The 13,177-nt window shown below is 34.4% G+C and overlaps 1 protein-coding gene across 4 annotated transcripts in view; it reads right to left on the reverse strand.

Moving 5' to 3' along the window:
- The window catches only part of LOC129744308 (protein aubergine-like), a 49,362-nt gene extending 37,416 nt beyond the window's left edge, over window positions 1-11,946 (reverse strand). The window contains exons 1-2 of one of the 4 annotated variants that reach the window (XM_055736775.1): window positions 11,743-11,943; window positions 5,966-6,053 (exon numbers count right to left, since the gene is read on the reverse strand). The gene's annotated coding sequence lies outside the window, so the exon portion shown is untranslated. Of the gene's footprint in view, window positions 1-3,032; window positions 3,361-5,965; window positions 6,054-11,742 lie in introns of those variants that run through there. The other 3 variants (XM_055736778.1, XM_055736774.1, XM_055736776.1) reach the window with 3 other exon arrangements.
- Window positions 11,947-13,177: the final 1,231 nt, after the last annotated feature.

Consider the following 13,177-nt stretch of genomic DNA (forward strand, 5'->3'; position numbering starts at 1 on the left):
AATTAAAGAAAAATGAAACAATGATTTTTGGAATAAGACGAAATATAAACGTTTGTTACGCATGGATAATTGAATCTTAAAAATACGAATAATCGTTCTCCGTCCCTCCTGGTTATATCACACGCCTCAACTTATTACGGTAAATTTGCATCACTTGCTAGAATATTTAGAGTGTTCAATCGCGTATCATCAGTTTTTTTTTATTTTTGTTTAGTAGCACATTGAAACGCAAATTTCGCAGCGGGCTTTGGCAAAGCTTAAAAAAGGCCTAAGATAAGCTGTACAAAATATTGTTAGATTGTAAAGTGTGTTAATTTTAAGGACTCGATGCATCATTTGGATTTAAATTGTAATCTGTTGATACAAAAGAAGAGGGTTTTTACGTGCATATGAGGTGCTGGATAGAATCCCAACTTATATGGTCTTTCCCCCTTCTAATAATGATAAAAATAGAATGAAATTTTAAAAAAATCAGAGGACAATTTTTGAAGATTAAATGTTTTCATTTGTCAGAAAACAATGAAAAATAGTGGCTTTAGTGACCAAATTTCAAAAAAAGTAACTGATGTAACCAGTAACCAGTTTAAAAAAAGTGACAAAGTTACTAAAAAGTGACCAACTTCTAGCTCTGCTACTTAGGTAAAAAAATGAGAGGAATCGAAGGACCTAAAACGTTTTTAGATCAGATAACTCCGAAAGCCTCATTCCACCAACTTCGTCAATCCATAACTTTTTTCTTCCGCGGTAGATTTTCTTGATCCTATAGAAACTTTTTCTTGTATCTTCAAAATCTTTCGAACCGAACATTCCGTATACATCCTAAAACCAAATTGTCCATTTTACTTTATCCAGCTATTCATGTCAATCGTAGGAAAAATCTAGTTAAATAAGGCTTTCAGAGTAATCTGATCGATTTCCTTGAATTTTTCCCACATAATAAATGATGGTTTAGCAGAATTTATCACGCGCGGAGTGATTAGAACCGAAATAGGTATCTTTTTTGATCGAAACTCCCCAGAGAATTATTTGAGATGAAGTTAACAACTCTTCCCCAGCAAACATAAAATCGCACTAGAAATGATAGCTCAAGTCGTTAAAAACGTTTATGCGTAACGCAATTCCTACCAAAGAAGTAAACGATCGAAAAAATGGTTACTTAAAGTCGGTATAAATCAGAAACGATAAAAAGTCCGCCATGTTTGCTACCAAGTTTTCCCACGCGGAATTCAAGTAAGAAAACTACCTTGTTGCTCTCTCTACGATTAGCAGTGCAAAAAGATGGCTAAAATTGAGAGCTAATCTTGCGCTCTCTTTCAAACTTTCAGGATGTACGAATAAGATGTTGAATATCTTCCAATTGATGTAGTTCTTATCGATCTAGACAGCAGTTAAAAATATGAATCTACTTCTTCTTCTACTATGGTAGGTAAATGGTGTTTTTTCGAGTTTTATACGATCATTCTATAATTTATATGAATCGTATAACAAAGTTGTTGACAAATATACCTACAAAAATGTTTACTGGGTTCTAAAATTAGGCGATGGAAGCGTAAAATACATAAGTTTACTCTCCTTAAGAAAACCCGTAAATTCTGTCTAAAGTTGTTAAATTTAAGCGACACAAATGCAAAACCATCACCCAAACCTGGCAGCCCTTCCATCGCCTATTGAACATGAAAGGTTGAACCTTCAACTTTAAGTGTTGAAGACGCTCATGACATCTCAATTTAGGCCGGAACAAATATCGATTTCTTCTTTTGTCACCACAAAGTGTCATAAAAACAAAAAAAAAAATACTACACCACACCCTAACATTTCAATACTGAAAAAAATAAAACTCGCTTGATGATGGGCGCTTACAAAACGTCATAATGTTGCCTGAAAAACTGATGGCTACAACTTTTTCGAAGACAATTTGGCTATATCTATTCACTGAAAAAAGTTTTTGTGTGAAAATCATGAGAAAAATGACACGCCGCATATTTTGATGAGTACTTTGTCTATCCGTTATAGTATCTTCGTAATTAATTTTGATACGATAAAATCTCGCCCTGGACCACTGTGAACTGTTATTTTAAGTTGTTAATAAAATCTAATCAATAAAATGAGCACATCAACCTACCTGCAAACACAGAAAGATTTCTTTAGTTCAAACAACCACTATCAACACAACTCAAAACATTGAGTTCACGTACCTACGAGCGTTTCTTAAATTAGCCGAAGAAACCGATAGATCAAACACTTTGTAGTCTCAAATAACCGTGTTACTGATAATGGAACAGAAAGCGTCTCTCGAAAACGTGGCTTGCAACAAACGTCTCGTCTTGAAACTCTCATGCGTCAAATGAGTCACCAAAGGCGGCGGAAGAAGAACTAACTCGGGCGTCGATCCTCAATAAATAAATACTACCCACAATCGAGGACCTTATGTCGATCGATCCGGGATGAACTGAAAACAATCGAACACACTGTTCTGTCGACTACCCACCACGAAAGACATTTCTTTTTTCTCAAGTTTTGACAAAATTGAACTGCACAGCAAACTCAGGAAAACGAGATGAGAAAAAAATGGAAGGGTAATTTCGACTACCCGTCCCAAAAAGAGCGATCGTTTGTTGTTTGTTATGGTTTGTTATGGAGCTAGATGTTCCATATTTTATGCATAAACCGAAGTTTCTTGCCTACCCGGCTAACTATTATCAGCGTTTTTCCTCCTCTGCTGTTTCTTATGGTTGGATTTTTTGGGTCGAATCTGGCCAAGCAACATGTGTTCGATTGTTGGAAGGATCGTCAAATAAATGAGACTTTTGGCCAGCAACTCCCGGATAATTTTAGCTCAGTCGTAGAAGACTCCTTTGACTAGGTCTCAGGGTCGGCCTACGGCTGGGTATTCGAATGGGAATGCGGACAAATTTTACAATACAAACTGTGGGTTTTTAACAACAAAGCAATTAACAAAAAATGAATTGGACGGAAGTAAAACGAAATTTATTAAAAACGGAAAACTTCCGGAAACGCTTCCCGTGAATTACCTTTTGCTGTTTGATGGTGCTGGTCAGGCGATGACAAGCGGGTAAGGGTTTAAACGGCGTCTTCCTTCCTTGACACAATCAGCGGGCCACGGCAAGACCGTATTGACCGCGCTGAGAAGGGCTCTCCTTTGGAATTAGAGACTCGAAAAGCTTGTCTCGAGTCCCGAGAGATGGGCCTCCTTGACGATTATGGTTCCTTTCTGAACCAGAGGCCAAACGTCCTATTACGGTTAGACGTAGCCCGCCAGAAGCGAGCTAGGCCGAATCGTGCGACGGTGACGAAAACGGTGAACAACAAACACAAGAACTTCGCACAAATAAATAACGATTGTGGGTTCAAAACATCACAAGTCTCAACAACACGGAGCTTGGACAATAACGTCTTCAACGCACGAACGCCGGAAGAAAAAAGAGGCTGAGTCAACGACTCTTCTTCTTGGGTTTCCGCTCCGCATTCTTCTTTCTTGCTCCATCTAGCTCGTTTGGGCGAGTTATTGCAGATTGCATGCAACCCACATGCAATATCGACCTTGCGAACTATGTTGCTTGCAGCCTTGCTGCTGATGACACCACACGCCCAATTTAAATCTAACAATTATGTTTTTTTGTTAAACCTAACTTCTATCACAGAGAACAGATGTACAAGCTCGAACCAAAAATCGTCAAAAAGGTGCGTCGTAAATATAAACTTTGAACTGTATAAAAATGTTGTTCGGGCCATGGGAACTACCCAAAATCTAAATCTGTTATTTAAGCTATTTTTAAGAACAACCATTAATCAAACAATTTTTATTTATAAGATTTTAAAACATTAGCGAAATTTGAGCGACTCAATACGCCTGTTCATGTAAGAATTTAGCCAGAGCAAAACAAAACCTAATTAAATCATTGTATTATGCAAAACTAATGCTTTTCAGCTTCAATTTTTTTTTATTGAAATTCACTTAATAAGAAAGTAGAATTTTGAACCTTCGCACTGATCGGTAGATTGATGAGAGAAATTTGACGTTTGAAAGATTTGTTTTCTTTTTTTATTCAGTCTTTCTCCCCCAGAGTACAGTACGACCCATAAAAAAGCGAAAATTTTTAAGAGCCGGTGGTATATTGTTTTTGACGATTTTCGTAGAAAATTGTTAGTGGGGTATTATCAAAGGTGGAAAGATAGGTGATGAGAACGTTGCAAAGGTATTAGTAAAGTTTTTTTCTTCGTAAACATACATAGTTACGATGACAAAAGTGACGACAGACGACAACACCGAAGACACATTTTACCTGGGATAGCTCCCAGGTGCGTTGCGACGCAGGCTTTGTTAATGTTTATATTTCACCTTAGTAAAAGTGTACCTCATTGATTAGCTCTAACCCAAGATGTGTGTATATAGGAGGTGTAACGATATGAGAAACTCCCGATTCTGCCATTTTGATTTGGCTTCTATGGAGTTCGTGGAGTTTGTTTACCAACAAAGCCCTCAGCTCGAACAAATTTTACGATGTTTACAAACAAACTCACTGAACCTCACCGCGCTCTCCTAGCCTACTTTCTGACAAAGTCAGAAAACCTTGTGATCAAATAACCTTGCTCTAACCTTTATGATCAGTGCTTTATCTGTCAGATGACGTAAACAATGGAATCCGGATTCTGGCAAAGGAAGCGAATATCTCGAATTCTTTCATGCAACGATTGATCAAAGATGACTTAAATGCATCATTAAAGGCAAAGAGCGAAGAAGAAGCAGCTAATCATCGTGATCTCAGAGATCTCCAATTCACGTACGGATTGAATGAATTAATGTGAAATTCAAGTTAACTACTAAGTGCAAGTTCACTGGTGTTGGGAAAAAGTGGTAGAAATTTTGACATTTTGAAAATTTTGCCATGCAAATATGTTTTCAAGATTTTTGGGCTTTGTATTATTTTACATCACTATTTCTATTTCAGCTGTATGTGATAGAAATACTGCTATTTTTGCATCACAGCTTGCGAAAGTACAACACGTGTTGTTAATAAACTTGAAGGCCACAGATCTTGAAAATGTTTTTGCATGGCAAAATTTTCAAAATGTGCTAAAAACTACAAAATTTCTTCCACTTTTTCCCAAAACCAGTGAGCTTGCTCCAAGCATCTCACCGGAGTCATGGTGTTTAAAGTGGTTGCTTCGAATGAATTGAAGAAGCCTCCGGTTTTCATGAAAGCTGGAGTGAAGGGTAATATTGAAGTCCACGTGGACATTTTAAAGAATCAGTTTTCCAATAAGATGGAGCCCGTACCATACCTTGAAACAGACCCAAACCTGACTGGAGGAAAATATGAAGTATTGGCCGAAGCATCTTTGACCTCCAAGCAGTCTGGATGTGAACCCCATCGACTTTTTGATATGGGCGTATGTTCAAGCGAGGCCTTTGGGTCCTCTCCGTGGGTATGGGTTTTCTAATATATTTATGTACGTTTTTGAATGAATAAAAAAGTTTTAAAATCAAGTTAATATCAAGAAAAGTGGTTTTGAACCTTGATGATACATTTTTGAATTTTTCATGGGTCTTTAATTTCTTCATAAAAATCTTTCTGTATGAAAATCCGCTAACAGAAACATATGTAACCGATTACTAAAGTAATTTTCTATTCTTAAAACTTATTCAAAGGCTTTTGTTCAGTTCTCATATTCTTGAAATAAAAATTCTTGGCTAGTGTGCAACTGCTAAAACTAGCAATTGCGAATCAATTTCATCGAACTTTGAAATTGAAAACATCAAATCCTCTTCACCTTTCAAACTTACGAAGAATTTTCTCTTATTTAAAACAATTCCAAAAGATAACAAAAAAGAACAACGAATTGAACAGGAAAATTTCCGAAGTAAACAAACAACAAGTTTTCGGAAAACTGATTGCCAATATTTGCATGGTTCAATATTTTTTCTTAAAAGAAAATCACTTACCTTTGGTATTCTAGCAAAGCAATAAAAACTCACTTCTTTTCCATCACACACTTCAATGGATGTTTACGCACCGAGGCTGTTAAATTGACTTTAGCAAAATATTTCACAGATAAAAGAACTTTCTCAAAGTAGGTCTAAGATTATTTACAATTTTATTAGCTAAGAAATAAAATGGGGAGATTATTTAAGAAATTAATTTACAGAGAGAAACGCCAAAAATACGCATATAAATGTTCGAGAATTTAACAAAATCTTCATAAAAAAATTTATGATTTTTAAAAACTACTAACCCGTTAAAAAAATGAATATTCAAATAAATTCAGTCACACGAATCACACAAAAAAGTGTTAGTTCGTCTTATTGAGACAAAACTATAGCAAAAAAATTAACAGATTTTTGCACTTCGAAAAACTTTAAAAGCAGAATAAAAAAGTTAATATTAAAATTTAAAACAAAGAACAAAATCCCAGATTCAGAAAAATGTCTAATTCTAAAATAAGAATCAAGAATTCCAAACTAATCGAAAAACAACTCGAAAAACAATTTAAATTCAGAAACAATTCAAATCGAGGATTCAGAATTAATTTGCAAAACTCAGAATTTGAATCAGAATCCTGAATTAAGGTTCAGGATTCAGATTTTTAATTCGGATTCGAATTCAGATTCAGAATTCAGATTCAAATTGAGTTTTAGATTCGGAATTCAGATTCAAAATTCAGATTCAGAACTCAAATTAAGAATTCAAAATTTAGTTTCAAGTTCAGAGTTCAGATTCAGAATTCAGATTCAGAGTTCATAATTCTGATTCAGAATTCAGTTTCAGAATTCGGATTCTAAATTCAGATTCAGATTCAGAATTCAGAATTCAGAACTCAGATTCAGATTCAGAATTCATAAACAGAATTCAGAATTCTGGTTTCAGAATTCAGAATAGAATTCTGAATCTGAATCTGAATTCTGAATCTGAATTTTGAATCTGAATCTGAATTCTGAATCTGAATTTTGAATCTGAATTCTGAATCTGAATTCTGAATCTGAATTCTGAATCTGAATTCTGAATCTGAATTCTGAATCTGAATTCTGAATCTGAACTCTGAATCTGAATTCTGAATCTGAATTCTGAATCTGAATTCTGAATCTGAATTCTGAATCTGAATTCTGAATCTGAATTCTGAATCTGAATTCTGAATCTGAATTCTGAATCTGAATTCTGAATCTGAATTCTGAATCTGAATTCTGAATCTGAATTCTGAATCTGAATTCTGAATCTGAATTCTGAATCTGAATTCTGAATCTGAATTCTGAATCTGAATTCTGAATCTGAATTCTGAATCTGAATTCTGAATCTGAATTCTGAATCTGAATTCTGAATCTGAATTCTGAATCTGAATTCTGAATCTGAATTCTGAATCTGAATTCTGAATCTGAATTCTGAATCTGAATTCTGAATCTGAATTCTGAATCTGAATTCTGAATCTGAATTCTGAATCTGAATTCTGAATCTGAATTCTGAATCTGAATTCTGAATCTGAATTTTGAATCTGAATTCTGAATCTGAATTCTGAATTCTGAATCTGAATTCTGAATCTGAATTCTGAATCTGAATTCTGAATCTGAATTCTGAATCTGAATTCTGAATCTGAATTCTGAATCTGAATTCTGAATCTGAATTCTGAATCTGAATTCTGAATTCTGAATTCTGAATTCTGAATCTGAATTCTGAATATGAATTCTGAATCTGAATTCTGAATCTGAATTCTGAATCTGAATTCTGAATCTGAATTCTGAATCTGAATTCTGAATCTGAATTCTGAATCTGAATTCTGAATCTGAATTCTGAATCTGAATTCTGAATCTGAATTCTGAATCTGAATTCTGAATCTGAATTCTGAATCTGAATTCTGAATCTGAATTCTGAATCTGAATTCTGAATCTGAATTCTGAATCTGAATTCTGAATTCTGAATCTGAATTCTGAATCTGAATTCTGAATCTGAATTCTGAATCTGAATTCTGAATCTGAATTCTGAATCTGAATTCTGAATCTGAATTCTGAATCTGAATTCTGAATCTGAATTCTGAATCTGAATTCTGAATCTGAATTCTGAATCTGAATTCTGAATCTGAATTCTGAATCTGAATTCTGAATCTGAATTCTGAATCTGAATTCTGAATCTGAATTCTGAATCTGAATTCTGAATCTGAATTCTGAATCTGAATTCTGAATCTGAATTCTGAATCTGAATTCTGAATCTGAATTCTGAATCTGAATTCTGAATCTGAATTCTGAATCTGAATTCTGAATCTGAATTCTGAATTCTGAATTCTGAATTCTGAATCTGAATTCTGAATATGAATTCTGAATCTGAATTCTGAATCTGAATTCTGAATCTGAATTCTGAATCTGAATTCTGAATCTGAATTCTGAATCTGAATTCTGAATCTGAATTCTGAATCTGAATTCTGAATCTGAATTCTGAATCTGAATTCTGAATCTGAATTCTGAATCTGAATTCTGAATCTGAATTCTGAATCTGAATTCTGAATCTGAATTCTGAATCTGAATTCTGAATCTGAATTCTGAATCTGAATTCTGAATCTGAATTCTGAATCTGAATTCTGAATCTGAATTCTGAATCTGAATTCTGAATCTGAATTCTGAATCTGAATTCTGAATCTGAATTCTGAATCTGAATTCTGAATCTGAATTCTGAATCTGAATTCTGAATCTGAATTCTGAATCTGAATTCTGAATCTGAATTCTGAATCTGAATTCTGAATCTGAATTCTGAATCTGAATTCTGAATCTGAATTCTGAATCTGAATTCTGAATCTGAATTCTGAATCTGAATTCTGAATCTGAATTCTGAATCTGAATTCTGAATCTGAATTCTGAATCTGAATTCTGAATCTGAATTCTGAATCTGAATTCTGAATCTGAATTCTGAATCTGAATTCTGAATCTGAATTCTGAATCTGAATTCTGAATCTGAATTCTGAATCTGAATTCCATGGCAGCCCGTCCGGGGTATACGTGTTCACCACATGTAGACTTCGGACCAACCAGATTTCATTGTATAGGTTAAGGTAGTGCCACCTCTATCCCGGTACTACTTCTCCTAAATAATGAAATGTTGCGGGGTAAAGTATGGTGTACGTTAATAAGTTTTCCTCGCAAAAATGCTCTTTCGCTCTTTTCAACATCTGTCAAATTTTCTTCTCACTTTTCTATCCATCTTCATAAAATTTCATTTCTGATATTCTTTCTCCAAGAATATACATTTCACCGATATGCCGAAAAATAATTTACAAAACTTAATTAACGGTGGTTAACTTATCTTAAAGAATCTGAATTCTGAATCTGAATTCTGAATCTGAATTCTGAATATGAATTCTGAATCTGAATTCTGAATCTGAATTCTGAATCTGAATTCTGAATCTGAATTCTGAATTCTGAATCTGAATTCTGAATCTGAATTCTGAATCTGAATTCTGAATTTGAATTCTGAATCTGAATTCTGAATCTGAATTCTGAATCTGAATACTGAATCTGAATTCTGAATCTGAATTCTGAATCTGAATTCTGAATCTGAATTCTGAATCTGAATTCTGAATCTGAATTCTGAATCTGAATTCTGAATCTAAATTCTGAATCTGAATTCTGAATATGAATTCTTTTTTTATTAATACTCAAAATGAAAAATATTAAAAAAAAAAGAATTCAGATTCAGAATTCAGATCCAGAATTCAGATTCATGATTCAGATTTCAGAATTCATATTCAGATTCGGAATTCAGATTCTGAATTCAGATTCAAATTCGGAATTCAGATTCAGAATTCAGATTCAGAATTCAGATTCAGAATTCAGATTCAGAATTCAGATTCAGAATTCAGATTCAGAATTCAGATTCAGAATTCAGATTCAGAATTCAGATTCAGAATTCAGAATCAGAACTCAGAATCAGAATTCTGGTTCAGAATTCAGAACTCAGATTAGGAATTCAGATTCAGAATTCAAATTCAGATATCAGATTCATATTCAGAATTCAGATTAAAACATCAGAGTACCTATTAAGAATACAGATTCAGAATTCAGAATATTTCAGATTCAGAATTCCGATTTAGAATTCAGTTTGAGAATTCAGATTCAGATTGAGAATTCAGATTCCGAATTCAGATTCAGAATTCAGCTTCAGGTTTCAGATTCAGAATTCAGATTCAGAATAAAGATCTAAAATTCAGATTAAGAGTTCAGATTAAGAGTTCAGATTCAGAATTCAGATTGAAATTCAGAATTCAGATTAAGAGTTCAGAATTTAGATTAAGAATTTAGTTCCAGAATTCAGATTCAGAATTCAGATTCAGAATTCAGATTCAGAATTCAGATTCAGATTCAGAATTCAGATTCCAAATTCGGATTGTGAATTCAGTATCAGAATTCAGATTCAGATTCAGAATTCAGATTCAAAGTTAAGATTCAGAATTCAGGTTCAGAATTCAGATTCAAAATTCAAAATTCAGAATTCAGAATTAGGATTCTGAGTTCAGTTTCAGAATTCAGATTCAGAATTCAGATTCAAAATTCAGATTCAGAATACAGATTCAGAATTTAGATTAAGATTCAGAATTTAGATTCAGAATTCAGATTCAGAATTAAGATGCAGATTCAAAAATCAGGATTCAGATCCAGAATCAGTATTCAGATCCAGAATCAGAATTCAGATTCACAATTTTGGCTAAAAAATCAGAATTCAGATCTTTTCAGATTCAGAATTCAGGTTCAATTATCAGAATTCACAATACAGAGTTCAGATACAGAACTCGGAGTACAATTTAAAATTCAGAATTCAGATAAAGGATTCAAAGTTTCGGAGTGAGATTTAAGTATTCTAGAAGCTGGATGCTAAATCCATATTAAATTTTTCGCTTTTGTCTAGGCATAATCTGTTGGAGCTGGTTCTCCACTTTGAATCCCATAGGATTTGAATTGGAAAATAGTCCTAAGATAACTTTGGCAAGAAACACTTGCAAGTAATTTGATCTTGCTTACATTTTCGATTTCAAGTGCCAAGAAAGCCTCCCTTTGATGGAGCCTTTCGCTTCGCTTAACAATGTGATGGAATTGGTTGGTTGATTCAAACATAACCAATCATCACTTCTACTCGAGCGGCGAAGGAGTTTAAGCTGCAAACCCAGACGTTTCCTGGCTGGTGTTGTTATTTGAAACCATATTTTTTTATTCCGTTCATGCACAGAATTTCGAACCACAAGAGAAGAGTGCGATTTGTTTTCTTCCTTTTGTTTGCTTCCAACAACACGATTCACAAAAATGATGATGCAAGCGCATAGGCTCAGCTTTGCAATCATTTATGTCGACGAAGCCGATATGTTCCTACACGATGGGACAGGACGTGTGGTGAAACTTTATCAGCACATTTTGAAACACATAAAATGGCTCGCTATAGTTTCTTTTCTGGGAAGAAATAAAGCGAGCCCTCAATGCGACATTCTGGTGCCAAAAGAATCCCGACCAATTCATGACTAATTTTGAAAAATTAAGTATTGTTTATAGAACGATACGACGTCAAACAAAAAAAACACGGCACCATTTTCGATGGTCGCATTATGGGACCATGACAGTCGTGGGACAGCCATTTTTAATTTCATTTTACACGCGTTTGATTCCAGACGCTCCAAACGCAAAACAAAACAGCTCGATAGGCATGTTTTCATCAAAGACCGGATATAGATAAACGGTTTAGCGTAAATCCACAATACCTTTTTAGATAACCTTTAGCTCCAATCTATCCTGGGGTCAATTGAAAACTTTCCTTTTCAACAATCCAAATCACACCGCACATAAATTTTTAGCAAAACGTCACACTGCTCTACTAGCGATAGGAAAACTTTTTTCTTCACACACCGGCGTTGGGAGTTCGTCTCAGACTGAAGCAGACCACGAGAATAATGTTACCCGACTAAAGCGCTTCGAAAGCATAAACAAGCGGCTAAATTACGAATGTGTGGGAACCCTACCAGCATGTGTATGTTGCCAGCCAAACAACTACCAACCCACCGGGTTGGCCTGACAGCTCTCAGTATACGGGTCGTGGAAAAAGCTACCTGTAGAGCATAAACTGTCTTATCGACGCTCACCCTCTACAGTCGACATACGCCAACGAAGATGGAACATTGGGACAAATTACTATTTTTGCGTTCAAAAATCAAGCATTGAGCGTGAGAATTGTGTGTGAATCATACAATTCGTATCAAATTATTTTCCAATTCAGAAATTCCGAATGACTGAATCTGCAAAACAAGAGAAGCTTTGTAGTTTGGAATTCTGGTATGGCGACCGTCAAAAATTAGTTTAATAAGTTTAATTTGTTCGCTCGTCGTTGGGATATGAAAGACTTAATTCCTAGATTTGTATTTTGCACTAGCTGACCCGGTGTGCTTTGCTACACATTCCAAAAATAAATGTAATTTGTAAAAATTCATTCAAATTTAGATTTTTGTAAGCATTTTTTAAGTCAAACCATCATAGTTCAGAACCAACAACTTTGAAATAAGAGCTGCAGCTGGAATTCCGAATTGCAATTCAAAGATGGTATATATTATTTACTGAAACTTAATCTCTAAATTTATTTTTCAAGATCTGAAATTTGTACTCTGTTTTTAAAGCTTCATAATGATTTAAATAATGTCTAAATTTATGGATTTTCCACCTTTTTCCTCAAAGTGGGAAGTTACAAACTTCCATAAAAACATTTGTCACATCATTATTTGAGTTATGCCAAATATCCGTACGCAAAAAAATCTCTTCTTTGAAAAGCTCTTAATCTTAAACTTACATGGGAGCTCCCCCATCTTTTCCAATTTTGTCCCCCACTGCTTGAAGAAGGTAGGCTGATTTACTCGGCTCGAGCTTACATAAATTTATAATTGAAAGAAAAGGATTCGCATTGCACTTTATGGAGATAGAATTTTGAAAGCCGATCAAAAGCGTGAATCGGGACAGGTTTTTGAGTATATTCCTAATATTCTGTATAATGAGCACTTCCAGCTCCTGATTAGCTTTAGATGGTGTATTTTGGTTGTAGTTGAAAAAATAAGCTATAGAAATTTGAAAAAAAACGATGAAAAAAAATTTTTAATAACCATTTTCAAACAGCTTTTTTCGCTATCCTCGCCCTTCGAAGCAGTTTGAATA

The sequence above is a fragment of the Uranotaenia lowii genome, chromosome 2, assembly GCF_029784155.1.
Source record: "Uranotaenia lowii strain MFRU-FL chromosome 2, ASM2978415v1, whole genome shotgun sequence".
In the NCBI taxonomy this organism is placed as follows: Eukaryota; Metazoa; Arthropoda; class Insecta; order Diptera; family Culicidae; genus Uranotaenia; species Uranotaenia lowii.